Source organism: Anser brachyrhynchus (genome assembly GCF_964034855.1).
Source record: "Anser brachyrhynchus genome assembly, chromosome: Z".
NCBI classification, from domain to species: domain Eukaryota; kingdom Metazoa; phylum Chordata; class Aves; order Anseriformes; family Anatidae; genus Anser; species Anser brachyrhynchus.
Window position 1 is genome coordinate 20,199,285 of NC_137697.1, and position 15,144 is coordinate 20,214,428.

Genomic DNA, 15,144 nt, shown 5'->3' on the forward strand with positions numbered 1-15,144 from the left:
AATAAGCAGCTGGAAGTAGGTGCAGAGAGGGATTTCAGCTTTTTTTTCTGCAAAAAATAATAAATACACCAGATGAGACATAGCATGAAAACGTGTGCTTGTTAAGAGTTGCATTTTACAACCAGGTTTTGAACATTCCAGAACAATGGCTTGCAAAGGACATGATAGCTCAACTTCATTTCTGCTGCTGTTGCTGCTGTTACAGTCTTCACTGGAAGTATATTTTCAAAAAATTGCTTTATAATTGGCTTCACTGAAGGAGCAGTCATCTTTGTGATCCACATTGCATTTTCAAGGCATATTTCTGATGCCTAAATATAGCTTCCATTTTACTTCATTTAAATGCAAGTCCACATAATCTCTCATATTAAGCTGACAAAAGTTGCTCTTGATGTGATATATTCTGCAGACATTGAGTTCATGATTTCCCCTTTAAACTCTGTCAAACAACTTCATTCTTCTTTGAAAATGACTTCTGTAATTGGAGTTGACTGTTTGAAGGGCATTTTTCACCCACTACCCTTTCTCTTAAAAATGTACCCACTATATTAGATTGGTTTCTTTGATCTTATTTTCTTTGTGAGCCTTGTGTAATAAGATCTTGTGTTGAAGGACTTGTCTTTGCCCTGCTCACCCTAAGTGTTTGTGAAATAAAAAGGGGTGAGGGGAAAAGATGAAGAGAGAACAGAAATGTTAAAATGATTTTGGAAGATATAACATTTAACTTTAATCAAAGAGCCTTTACCCACAGCCCACACATGGTGGCAAGGATATGAATATTTCCTGACAATTGCATTCACAGCTGAGGTCACTGAGTAAGTTCAACGAAGGAAGAGGAATAGTTCAGCCACTCGAAACGTGAGTACACCTCTGAGAATGCTGCAGCCCGACGGGGACCCCGGCTCCGAAGCCCCTGTATGGCTGAACTGGCCAATGATGTTGCTGAAACTTCACATCTGTTATTTCTTACTGCCCGCTTTTCTGGCAACAGCCAATCTTCATTTTTTCCATTATAGGCAGCTGCTGGAACTAAAAAGGGCTTGAGCTCATTTTCAGATGTGCTAGATAGACTGTTTTTTACCTTTCTCTTCCCCTCCTTTCTACCACACACTATAACACAGTGACTTATTTCAAAAATGTGGGATCAGTGTGTTGTGCTCTCTAGATGTGTCTGAGGATAAGCAGATGTGTTGGCCCGTGCATGCAAATCAATTCTTAGGAACCATCATAACCATTATCATTTCTTAGGAACCATGGCTTAGGGCCATCGTAAATTCTGGAAAAAGATATTTTTAAGAATAAGCTGTCAGTGAAAGAATTAGAAGAAATCTGTGTAGCTTCAGTAGGACTGATTTTGAGGAATCACCACTATTTTCATTGAATCATACTTTCTACACCAGATGTGATTAGGGATACCTTGCACAGAAAGCAGCACAGCGCACAGAGTTCAGTGGCAGAGCCAAGTACTTTATGTCCAAGGAGAACCAAACTGCTTAAAAGAAGTAGCTCCTTTTCCATTTCTTGAGACTGACTGACCCCTTTTCTCTGTCCCACAGAGGAATTCTTTTCTTATGTCCTCATGGCCCTTTTTAGCTTAAGCTGTTGGAGCTGTTAGATTACTTTCCGAAGCTGTTGAAAGGAGGGAGACATTAGGGACTCTAAGCAAGCTTGCAAATAACCTATTGGTGGCTGTTCAAACTCATGTGTCTGAATATATTGTGGAATCGAAGCATAGAAAGACATTTTTTTCCCAATAAATTTATGCAGGCAAACTGTGAAAAAAGTGTTCATTGAGAGTTAAGAACTGATTGGCCTGGGCTGTCATCAGGTGAGCAAATGTTACTAGCTGAACTTTTTACAAATAACAGGTAACCACCAAAATACCAACTTCATTGATTTTAAAACAGCACAAGATCAATGGAGATGTGATTTAATCAAGGACAACTATTAACTGATGTTTGTGGGTGGGAATCCCTGACCCAAGTCCTGTGCTGTGATCAAGTGATTGCAGTGCCGTATAGGGCAGAGCTGCCCTCAGCCCAGCAGTTGGAGCACCCTGGGTAACACGGAAGGATTTAGAAGGAAGAACAAGCAATGGTGAATGAATGTGATTGACTTTCAGTGCAGTGGCACAAATGGGAGGAACAGATGGGAAGAGGTGAAGTAATGTATCAGACCAAAGTGGAGTATCTTCTTATACTATATATACTTCCTAAAAAGCTAAAAGATGCCCATGAAAGAGTAGTGTTGTAATCAAAATTTGCTGTAGGCCAATGATTTTCTTTTGTTTTGCACTTTTCATGTCATATCTTATTTATTTATTTATAGTAAAAGCATAATAGTTTTGTCTAGTCTGTAGAAGGTTGCAATTGTCCTTGGCTGGATCACTTTTAAATCCATGTATTGGACAAATAGTACAGGAAGATAAATATTTTCATAAGGCTTCTTTTTGGGGTAAAATTTAATGCAGTAGAAAATGAAAAACTGAATAGTCTCCAAAGACTTGAAGATTTTATTAAATGAGGAAAAAATCCTTCCCTCCACATCATTTTCTCTGTGTATAAATATGTATTTTGTGCGTGTGTATTGGAAAAGCTTAGTCTGAGAATAACAAAAGGAAATTCTATACTGGATTGAAAACATCTATTGAAATACAAGTAGTTTTCCAGATTGTGTTGAGCATATTTTTCTCTGGAAATTGGATACAGTTCATATCCCTTCCTGAAACTGTCAAAACTGTACATATGTCAAGACAGCATTGTATTTAAAGCACTTAAAGCATTTTCTGGGTCTGCCTCCCTGGCATTTGCACCAACCCATCCTCTGATGGTTGGTTATCAGACTGGTTTTGTTCATTACTGATTTTTTATTGTTGACTGGTTTCTTGGCAGCTGGCGGGACTCTACTTTAGAAGGACTGCTAGCATATCAGTGCTTGTGACATACAGAAGGGATACTGCTTAGTCTGTAGTTGCAATATCTAAGGGAATCAAAATACAACTGACCAAATGACATGACTGTCCGTTGAAAAGTCCTCATACCATATATTTTTACTTCTTTTAGTCACCAGGCTTTGTACACACTCCCTTCTAATTAAAGGAAGTCTGTGAACAGGAATAGCGTGCCCTAACTTGCATTACATTTCAGCAAATGCTTTAAAAAATTGATCACATCTCTTTTAGGATAGACCTCAACTTTTTTTTAATCACTTCTTCTTGGATATGGAATTAACTGTAAAACAGAGTCCATGATAAACATCAGTTTCCTGATCCCCAGCCTTGAATGTTAGGTACAGGAAGGTCTACGGAAAGGAAGTTTAGCAAAGAGAGGAAACAAATCTACATGAGACATCAGCTGTGGCAGTAACTTTTTAGCATTAAGAATAATGTTTATCTTTATATTCTCAAACCATTTTCATAGTTATATGCCAACAGGTCTTGCACAGGCGTATGTAGAGTGCAGTCCTGAGCAGAATTTGGCCTGTGGTTTCCTTTAATAATATATTACAATCTCTTTCTCTAGAGATTGCTGTCTGCTTGTAGCATAGAATCATAGAATATCCCAAGTTGGAAGGGACCCATAAGGATCATCAAGTCCAACTCCTGGCACCGCACAGGTCTGCCCAAAAGTTTAGACCATGTGACTAAGTGCACAGTCCAATCTCTTCTTAAATTCAGACAGGCTTGGTGCAGTGACTGCTTCACTGGGGAGCCTGTTCCAGTGTGCGACCACCCTCTCGGTGAAGAACCTCTTCCTGATGTCCAGCCTGAACCTCTCCTGCCTCAGCTTGACACCGTTCCTGCAGGTCCTATCACTGGTGATTACGGAGAACAGGTCACCTGCCTCTCCACTGCCCCTCGCGGGGAAGTTGTAGATTGCGATGAGGTCCCCCCTGAGCCTCCTCTTCTCCAGGCTGAACAGGCCCAGTGCCCTCAGCCGCTCCTCATATGTCTTCCCCTCTAGGCCTTTCGCCATCTTTGAAGCCCTCCTCTGGACACTCTCCAACAGTTTCACATCCTTTTTGTACTGTGGTGCCCAGAACTGCACACAGTACTTGAGGTGAGGCCGCACCAGTGCAGAGTAGAGCGGGACAATCCCTTCCCTCGACCGACTAGCAATGCCGTGCTTGATGCATCCCAGGACACGGTTGGCCCTCCTGGCTGCCAGGGCACACTGCTGGCTCATATTCAACTTGCTGTCAACCACAACCCCCAGATCCCTCTCTGCGGGGCTGCTCCCCAGCGTCTCGTCGCCCGGTCTGTACGTATAGCCGGGGTTGCCCAGTCCCAGGTGCAGGACCCGGCACTTGCTTTTGTTAAACTTCATGTGGTTGGTGATCGGCCAGCTCTCCAATCTGTCCAGATCTCTCTGCAAGGCCTTTCCACCCTCATCCAAGTCCACAACTCCTCCAAGTTTGGTGTTGTCAGCAAATTTGCTCAAAACACAGTTCATCTTGTCAGTAGTCTTGTGTAATGTTAGTGCCATAAGATTTGATGTAAAACTTCATAGCACTAAAATTATATTCATGTTAATTTTAAAGTTAGGTGGAATCTAAAAATACTAACTCAGTCCAGTACTAGTAGGCATGCTAATAAATTGTATGAAGTTTACAGTGTTGGTAATTCTAGTGCTCTGTGATATACTGTGCCATGCGCTCTGGATATCTGATTTATTATAACACTAATTCAGCTTTTAGGACCGATTAAATAAATCATTCTAAACATAAAAGTAGACAGGCACTCTTTTAATGTTATGTTTCCCATATCTCATCTTGGCTTAATGACTTTTATAGAAATGAAACTTACGGAAGTTTAGGTATGGGTGGGTGTGCATATGTGCAGATTAGAAAAACTTGATTTTGTCCTGTTTATTCATCTCAGCTATAGTATTAGCTGCTGAGACACTTTCAAAGGTACATGTTTTCTACGCTAGAAAATGGGAGGAATATAAGAGGCTTGCAAACTTATTAAAAAAAACGTGGTTATGATGTAAGACAGCGTTGGTTCTATTTCTGTCTCCTTAATGTCGTAGTATGACATTTAGTAAGCCGTTTGACTCTGTGCTTTGGTTTCCCATCTGCAGTACTGGTTACATTATCACAACTTGTATACAAGGGGTCTCAGACATTTTAGAATGGACTCTTTCCTGCCCTTCTCCCACAACAGCTTTGTCTGTAAGTCTACCCTGGGCTGCCACGCACTGGTTTATCCATGTTTCCTTGAATCTAATAGTAAAAAATTATTATACCTTCGAATAATGCTTATATCCCAAGCTCCAGTGATGTTATCCTTCAAAGGTATGATCTAACCTATTCCTCTGCCATGCTACTGAAGTTCTGCCATCTCATTTTCCTTGGGCTACCCACAACCATCACACTACCTGGCCAGCTGTGTAGACCCTTAACTAGGTAGGCCATTTCTTTTTATAACTTTGTTTTCGGTACTCTGCATATGCAGATACCCTCTTTGGGAAGAAGTGCCCCTTCCAGGTTGGCCAGGGAGGTGGTGGAGTCACTGTCCCTTGGGGTGTTTAAGGAAAGGTTGAACATGGTACGTAGGGACATGGTTTATTGGGTAATATTGGTAGTAGGAGGAATGGTTGGGCCAGATAATTTTGGAGGTATGATTCTGTGATTCCTCCTGTAGGCCAACTCCTTATAGCCCAGGCCCAAAGCCAGTCTAGTCCTGGATGTCCTTGGGAGAAGTGCAGCCCTGCTTGCCATGCTGCTCCAGTTTGTTTCAGTTTAGAGAAGTTCAAGAAAGCATCTGCAGTCATCACCATGGGTGCAGTGAAAAGGGCAGTGTGTTTCACCCCATCATCTCCTATATTCTCTTCCTGCCTGTAGGTCTTCTGCATGACTGCTAGGAAGAAATATTCTTCAGGGAGGAGAGGAGTTGCAGTGGCTGAGTGTAATTTCCCCTCCCCCATCTGAGATTTTCTGCTTTTTTATGTCATTTTTAATAGTGGATGTGGGAGTTAGGATGAGAAGTACAAAAACATAGTTTTTAATGGCGTTTTTTTTTTTTCCAGACTGAAACATGACTGTGTTGTTCTGTGTCTGAGCATCATTTGTTTTCATTCATGTCTGTCATATTCTGATGCTTTCATGGTGGGTGTGCATTACTGTTGTGCCCATCACAGCTGCCCTGTCACTCTTTATTAATGAACCAGTGAAAAAATATGAACTGTGCCAGTGGGGAAGATGATGTTCCTGATGAATTAAGATCTTTCTCTTCTCAACCTTGGCTTCACTATGAAAGAGTTCAGTCTAGGCAGAGCAGAAATGAAAATGAGCTAAGTAAATAAAAGCTCAAAGGAAATAGACTAACTTCATAAAAAATCATGGGAGATGATCAGCCTTATTAAACTGATGTGAAATGACATTAATGACATGATTGTCTAGCAAGGCCATAATTTAAAAGCTCTTTCTGAGCCCAAAGATGTGTGTAGAACCTCAGTGCTGTTTTGAAATGCACCTGGACACACAAGTCAGAATTTCATACTTACAGAAAGCCTGTCAAAAATCTTGAGCATTTTCAGGTATTTGAATAGCTTTAAAAGAAATCTGATTACATTGGAGCAGTTTTAATAATTTTACCTGTTGTGGTGTCAAATAGCTCTAGTTACTGGCAGTAACATTGTAACGCTGACTGAGTTTGATTCAGAGTTGTTAAGAAGTATAATTAAGACACGTTTGAAGTGTTTGCAGTCATTGGAGGAAAACAGTTATTTAACTGATGAATTCTTGGCTGACATTATGGAAAATGTAGTAATAGGTATCCATAATTATGATGGTTTCTCAGGAAACATCCAGAAAGAGGAGAGAGAGGAGGGGAAAAAAAAAAAAAATCAGATACATGGATACATAGGTCCTCTTCAGCAATACCATTGAGAAGGGAGGAGTTTCTGCATTCCCTTATGAATACTGAAGCCTCTACTTTTAGAAACATTCCTATTTTTAAAGGTGACTCTGGAATTTCACAAGGGTAGGTGGAAATTAGAGAAGCAGATGAAGACCATGAATAGCAAATGAAAGGAAACAACAACAAAAGCCGGTAGATAGGGATTTCTTAGAGAAACAAAGATTAAAAGTTTTTAATTCCTTGGCTCCCACAAGCTAAATAATGCTTGTTGTTCCTACTATCTCCCACTCCCTAGGATGTGAGGATGTGAGCTAATAAACTCTGGGGTGTCCAAGTTTGAGGCTTGTAATCTGTTAGGGTATTACAAGAGTTTCTGAGGAACTTCCAGGGGTGGTGGCGTCACCTCAGCACAGCAGTAGCCCTAGTTGCGTAGGTAGCATAATACGGAGGTAGAAAGCATAGAAGACACACAGCAAAAATATTTTGCAAAGAGCTTCATGAAATTGTTGTTCTAAAACTAGGCTGTAGAAAGGAAGAGAAATTAGCTGTACAAGAGACGAATCTGTCACACTGGAAGAAAACTGCCAGGTTTGCTTGCTTTCTCAGGCTGTGAGAATTTCTGACTTAGAGATCCGAAGCTTATGATGAAGTGTTAGTTTCCTTATACTGGATGCTGATGATACAGAAGATATTTTGGCTCCTACTCTGCAAACCCATATGCATATATCATAGGTGTATGAGAATTCCATCTGAAATTGAGAGTTATGTGTGACTGTGCAGAGACACAGACAAGTGTCTGTGGAACTGTGGCTGATAACTGTGCTGGATATCACTATGTTCTACCTTCTCTCTCTCTTTTGGGTAAAACGTTACTTACAATTTAAATTCACTGAGGTGTATTCAGTGTAAATGATAAAATGAGTTTGCTCATCTGTTGCAATACTTCTCATTTTACAAAAATATTTTGAATCTAAACAGGGACTTAGATTCAATTTCTTTTCCTTATTAATACATGCTAGCTAAAAACTGCTCGTGTCATAGAAAAAATATATTTTTGTTTATTTTTGTTTTGTCATGATTGTAGTCCTTGTACCTTCTTCCACGTTTGTTAAATTTAGTGACTAGAGAAATGTCCCTCCCCTGCTTATGATCACTGTAGTGACAGTAATGGCACTTCAAGCTCAGCCCAGTAGCTGAGGCCATCAGCTTCATTTAGGGCTTGTTTTCACAGCTTAATAACTGGATTTCAGTGAGCAGCACTGAGTGGGGTGCAGTCCATTTTTTCTGCTAACAGCCCAACTTCAGGTATGTAAAATTTCTTTCCTTGTTGCTCCCTGCAACAACAGGTTTAATTGTTTGGAGGCTCATAGAGATTAATTAGATTAACAGATGTTAAAGGGAGCCAGTTTCAGGTCTTGGTGTATGAAGCAATTAATTTGAGACAGCTTGTATAAGAGCTTGCTGACACCTAGGTGTTGAGTGTTGGGCTTTGAGGATGTGGGTACCATGGAACTGCATCACGCTTCTCCTCATTCTTCTGAGACCAGATGGGGATGCTTGTAGGAATAGCAGCCAGAGCACAATTGTACTTATTTTAGCAAATAACAATGTACTCTAGGAGTTCATCATTGGCTGAATCTCTTACTGCATTCAACTCTATGGAATTCTTAAATCTATGCTTACTTGAATCTGCTTTGCAGAGAGCTTTAACGCTTTCAGTGTTGGAAATGGGGACAGGAAAAACACTTTTTTACTGTGTTCCTGTATTGAATTTAACTGATCGTTGCATGAATATTCAGAGGAGCTGAATTTTAAAATGTATGCTCGTATTGCAAGCACCTCTGTGCTTTCCCTCCCACCTTCCAACTGAGGCCATGTTGATTCTTATTACCACCATATGTATCTCAATTAGCATTTGTAAGGTCTTGAAATTATGCAACAGGATAATGTTTTTTAACAATATATATTTTTACTGTTACTATTCATTAAATTTATTTGTTGACCATTTTAGCTTGATACAGTGGTTAATTTTGTTTTTGTTTTTGTTTTTCCTATCCCTAGAATACTACTTCTAACAGAATTAAGAGATTTTTTTCAAAATTTTATGACCAAAACTACTTAGATGTGAACAGTAGGAGTAAGAAGTGTTGGAAAGAAGGACAAAAGTGAAGGAAGAAGAAGGAAGAAGTTTTCAGGGACAGAAAAGGCATGAGTGTTGTTTCTTAAGGCTATAGAGTTAGTAAAGGGGAGGAGAAGGGAAGCAGAAAATTTAGCTTCATCTGTGTTCTTGATGTTTTTGACTTGTACTGGCTTATTTGTGGGTGGAATGTCATAGTGTTGCTGTTATAAGCTGTCAAACAGATAAACATTTGTTTTTCTCTAAAAGGAAGAAAATAAGAGTACTCTCATTAGTGAAAGTACATAGCAAAGAGGACATGTTGGAAGTCAAGTATGTGGGTCTTAGTGTATTGTCACCTAGAAAGTATCATTAGTAGATGAAAAGCACTTTTGTAACAATCTCTTGCTTTTTTTGCAACCAAATCTGATACCCACTAATCAGGCATGTTACCAGGGCTGTCACCTGCATGCTTCATGTACAGATGCATATATGTAAAAAGCAGATTCCTTTCAACCTCGCAGCAGTAATGAAATCATAAAATGTAATTGTAGGCACCACTGCTGAGGTTCTTAAATATATGACTCAAGCAAAACACCACATATGACTCATGATAAAATCACAAGAGCTGGAAATCATTTTAGCTCCCTTAGTTTTGATTGATATCGGTTATAGTTGCATATTTTGTTACAGGATCATGCTTGTAGATTCACCTAACAGCATATTTTTGTAGTGTTATCCATGCTAATAAAAAGGAAAATAATATCATCAGGAACTGCACAGTGGTATTTGGATAATGGAACTTTGTTTTCTGTGCCAGGTGATGAAATTGTAAGTATTGATTTAAATAATTATACCTCATCCTTCACTAAGGGACAATATTAGTTTGCATTCATATTGATTAAACAGAAGATACTAAATAATGTGGCACAGATCTTTGCAGTTTAATTCATTGGAAGCTTACATTAAATGTCATGTATTTAATAAAAGGATCGCTTTCCAAAACAGGTCCATAAAACTGAGCTTTCAGTTTCTTCTGACTATTTCTGTTCTTGTCCTTGAGAAACAAGAGGGAGTCAGAGTAACACTCTTAGATGAAGAGAAAATGAGAGTATTTTCCATGTGAGCTTAATGTGTAAATTTATTCAATATTTTTAACTGTTTGTGTGTAATAGTCCAGTTTCCTAGCTGGCAGAGGGTGCGATGATGCAGTGTCTATTGTAAGGGTCCAGCAACTTGCAATGTGTCTAAACCAACTGGAACTATATGAAGTTATGTATTTTGTCAGATTTTCCAACCAGGGTGGCCTAGTCCACCCAGGTTTAGGCATTTTAAAAAAGTTGGCTGTGTTCAGATCGGAATAATCAGCACAACTTTAAGAGTCGTTACACGATCCACCTGGATTTAATGCTTGAAGTGAGAAACAGCTGTGGCTTTTTCAAGGACTATTCCTATGATGTTTGTGTGCATGCAGTTAAGTTTGAATGTAGGTCGAATATGTCTCTATCTGTAGTAAAACTGGCACATCTCTTGTCCACAGTCCACAGAAGGTAGGTGAAAAACTCCTGTTGGTTCCAGTGAGCAGTGAAGTCTGTGTTGAAGCAAACCTCATTCTAAACTACTCTTCCAGAGCTTCACATAATATGGCACACTATTGAAAAAAGCATGTGAAAGGGTTCTTACTAGGACATTACCCTGTAGTTTTATTTCTTTCACCTCATTATATTTGAGGTGTTTTTTTTTCACCTCTAGAGTCTACAGATTATGGGGGTTAAAACAAGCCCAGAGAGAAAAAACAGGCCCAGAGAGAAATGTCAAAGCTATTAGCTTCAAATGTTTTAGAAATGCTTGGAGAAGAGAACAGAGATAGAAAACAGCAGATAAAACTTGGACCTTTTGTTATTGCCCAAAAGCAGTGTTTTTTTTGAGACATTAGTGTATTTAGATGGAAGAATCTGTTGAATTGCAAACTTCTCCAATTCTCCTGCTTTTAATTTTTAAGTAGTTTTGGGTTGTTTACAACGAACGACTTCATTTGTTTAAATTCTGTGATTTGAGGAATAAGAAAGAACTAATCGGACTGAAATCTGTTTCTAAAAGTCATAACTATATATATACTATAACTATATAACTAGATATTTCTATGGCATAGTCTAGAAAAAAGTTGAGTAAAACTGTTGTTCAATCTAAATTTATGATAGACTAGATTTTTTATGCTGTGGAAAAGTTATTTAAGCAGTGGTAGAATGGAGTTGGTTTGATGTTTGCTTAAGTGTGATGAAGTACATACTGTAGTAAAGAACTTACTGTAATTAAATGGATGCACAAGTCTTTGTGATCTTACTGTTATTATTTTGATCGTCTTCTGATAACGGTCTAGACTGAAAGTTTTTCAGCTACTAAAGCATTTTGCTGACTTGTTTATGATGGCTTGCAGTTGCACAATAAGGGCTGATGGCAGCTATGCTGATTAATGTACTGTCTTCATAATTTTAACAAAATAAGATGCAGTGTCCCAAATCATCATCATTATCTGTAATTCCTAAATGTTAGCATTAGTGTTACCTAGTACTTTTACTATCTATTGCAGGACAGAATTGCCTGCTTTCTCCTTTTAAAAGGTGAATTGAATTGTACCCCTTTGTTCCAAGGAGGAACACAGCTTGTGGAATATGGCAGTCCTCAGTAGCTGACTTCTCTTTCCTAAAGAACTAAAAGCTAAGGGGAAAGTGCAGTTTTGCAGAAGAAAAAAAAGAAGAACTTGGGATTCTAAATGACACAGACAATTTGGAAGTTGTGTGCAGCATATTGAATAGTACTGAAAAAAGAGTAGGTTCCAGCCTTTCTTAGCTGAGTGGGAAGCCTTCCTGCAGAGGTATTCAGAGAAAGGCTTTCACTGTTGTTTAACTTCTGCTTTTTTCTCCCATTTTCCCCTATGGAGTTTGCAGTGTTGTAGAAAGCATAAATTATGTAGCTTCTGTCATCACAGTATTCCAGCACAGTATTTTGTTTACCCATAGCTGCCACCTTTGAAGTGCAGAGTTGCTTAATGCAGTTCTTTGTTGTTCTGTTACAAGCCGACGTTTGCATACTACAAAAAATAATTAGTACCCAAACAATTTTAGGTCTCAGGAACAATATGTAATTCTTTTTCCTATAAAGAGGGTACTGTTGTGACTGTAGTGAGAGGAACAATTTCTGTTCTGTGGTGGTCTAGGACTGCAGATGGGACAGGCAAGCGAAGCTAGATCTGTAAGTTAAGAGAGATTCCTCGTGAGAGTGAGTGAAAGGTTCATTGTCTTTTTCCATCCTGGGATTAATAAGAGAACAGTAGTTCTTGGCAGAGCCTCTTGTCTCAGGCTATAAATCTTACCATTATCCCCTCTCACATTTTAAAGATGATTTTTAGCTCATAAAGGGAGGGAGAATAGAGTGGTGCTGAGAAGATGGAAGGCTGATGGATATGCTCTTACAGCAACAGTGTGAATGTTGGTCACCAGCAAGTAAATGATACTTGTTTGGAGAAGAATATTGTGCCAAAACTGTTTCTGAAATGTTCTTTCGTCAAATCTCTTCCTATCATGCATGAAGTAGTCTCCAGAATAGTTTGTAGTTGTTTCAACTTGCTATTAGCCGGCTGATGCTAGCCGATATCAAGCTGATGAAGAATTTTCCATTAACTTTTTTTAAAGTCTGAAACTTTGTAAAATCAGTATTTTATCATAGATGTATATGACAGACTTAGACAAGCGTGTAATTGCTTATGCAAACAAAACATTAATTTGTTCCAAAACAGCTAACAGGGAAGAAGCAGGTCCCCATTTCTTGTGAAAGCCCTGATTTGTGGCCTTCTTTACCTGTATTAGGTCAAGATCTTGAAGTTTTCTACATGTTTGAAGTGATTAACTTGTGTGATACTGGCTTTTGGATGATGAGTTGTCTTTCTTGGTTGTTAAAAGTTGGAATGATCTCTGTTTCCCAAATAGGCTGTGGATTTCAGGTGTAGTGGATAGGATTGCCTTTTGCTTTGTCTTTCTCCACTTTCTTTCATTTTTTTAATTACAAAACAGATTATTTCTTTTTCTTCCAGGAAGGGAGAATAGTTGTGTGACAGATAAAAGTACATTGTACGCTAGTGCTAAAAAATGTTACATATACTTCCAAAATCCTTCCTGCTACACTGGTTAGAAAATTGGGTCATCTGTGTGCTTCATTACTGTGGTTTGATTTATATTACCTAATTGCAGCTAGATTTCCGGGGCTTTAGAAATGTTCCTTCCATTAGGAAAAGCAGTAGTTCTTTGTTTAAAGAAGAAGAAATTTTCTGGCAGGAGGCAAGGAAGGCTCTAAATACCGCCTGCATGGAACCTGTTTTGTGCGTGCACATCTTCATAAAATTGTCACTGAAAAATTAACGCCTGTATGCATACTCAGAAGCCGTTGTTGAAGGGTGCTGGCTGGAAGCAATCCGATCCCTTGAATAAAATACAGCAATCACTGTAGCTGCGTTCCTCAGTACAATCTGTTTTGTTTGAATTTTAATAAGAATAGGGTGGCTGCATTCATTCTTCAAGAGAAAGGGGAAAATATTTGATGAATTTGATAAAGCAACCTGGCAGGGTTTCATTTGATAATAAAACATGATTTGAAAGTTTGCATGTGTGAATCATACGTCTTACTTTCCATTTGTGTTCAAAGGACTTTTGAAAATAAGTACATGCCTTTGCTTGAGGGCAGTGTAGGATAAAGTGGCCAGAAAAATGTTAGTAAAGTCTCTGTTAGAGTCAATTTTCATTAAATTTTATTGTGTTGAGCTCTATATCTCATTTTGTGTTGTCAGACCTTATGGCTAACATCTCAGAGGTGATGGGCATTAATGTCAGACGAAGCAAAAACAGCAGTAGGAGGAGGAGGCAGTGCAACTTGGTGGCCTGACCACTTCTGATGACCGTAAGGGGCTGGCTCCGGTATGTGAAAATAGTGATTTATGATACGGGGTTGTCTTTATTAGGGTACACCATTGTTGTGCATATTTGTAGTATGGCAGCAAATACGTGTTGTTATGTACTATTCCTCTGTGGCTATCAGAGGCTGCAGGTGAAAAAATAGTTAGGAAAGAGAAACTTTTAGATTTTCTCCCTTCTGTAAACTTCCCAGTTGATCATATTAATTTTGGAGGAGACATCTGGAAACCTTGGCTTCAGGAATGTTAAAACTCAGCAGGCAGCTATTAGTAAACGTACAGAGGGGAACATCTGCAGCAACCACAGAATGGCTTTCTGTGCCTCTCCTCAAGACCTAGCTTCTATGACAACTTCACTTACAAGCTATCTGTTAAGGCTTTGATGTAGAAAAGAAGAGAAGCAGATGTAAGATATGATCCTTCTGAGTTATTAGTGGGTATTACAAAGCAACAGAGATACAAGTGGCTTAGCAGCTGTTTCCAGTTAGCAGTGACTTCTTGTGTAACTTGGTGGTGATGCTTTAATCCAGGGAGGGAAGAGTATGGGTTACTCTTCCACTAATACAATGTAAATATTTGTGCAGAAGTAAAATGATTATGCAGAGCATTATTCTGTGAAATCGTAGTTCCCAAACATTGAATCACAATTACCTTTCTTTTTAATGAAATAAAATTGTTTTTTAAGGTTAGGTCGCACATGTACACTCGTTGTTCATGTGATCTTTTACAGGCCCTTAATAATTTCTTGCTTCTTTATTTCAACTCTTTGAATACTTTCAGTTTTCATCATACTTTCTTCCATCTCCAAATAAAACATAGGACACTTTCTTCATTTCTCTTGTTTTCCTCATTGATTTATCAACATTTTCCTTCATTATTCCAATGCCAGACAAACTGGAGACATTTGCTACTTTTATCCATAGCTAAATGTTATGGATCTCAGCTGTGAAGATGACCAACAGGACAGGCAAGTGGAGTGTCAGGGGGGAATTTCTGCAGTTGCTCCAAACGGAAATTGCTCATCTGAGGAGCTTTGCAAAAGATCAAACCAGACAGCAGCAGTAGCACTTTTGTTCAGAGGAAAAGGCACATTATTACAAAGAATTGACAGCTTTGCTTAAAGACTGAAAAAGGGTTTGTTTTTCATTTTTTTAAAGCTTCATTCAGAATCTTCTTAAAAGGAGATCTTACAATGGGAGTTTG

The 15,144-nt window shown here is 38.8% G+C and overlaps 1 protein-coding gene across 11 annotated transcripts in view; it reads left to right on the forward strand.

The window, feature by feature from the left end:
* LHFPL2 (LHFPL tetraspan subfamily member 2) overlaps nt 1-15,144 on the forward strand; it is a 140,385-nt gene that overhangs the window by 83,197 nt on the left and 42,044 nt on the right. For 2 of the 11 annotated variants that reach the window (XR_013943350.1, XM_080573455.1), the window contains exon 3: nt 13,819-13,945. The exons of 8 other annotated variants lie outside the window; for them this stretch is intronic. The gene's annotated coding sequence lies outside the window, so the exon portion shown is untranslated. Of the gene's footprint in view, nt 1-10,404; nt 10,529-13,818; nt 13,946-15,144 lie in introns of those variants that run through there. One more of the 11 variants, XM_080573449.1, reaches the window with a different exon arrangement.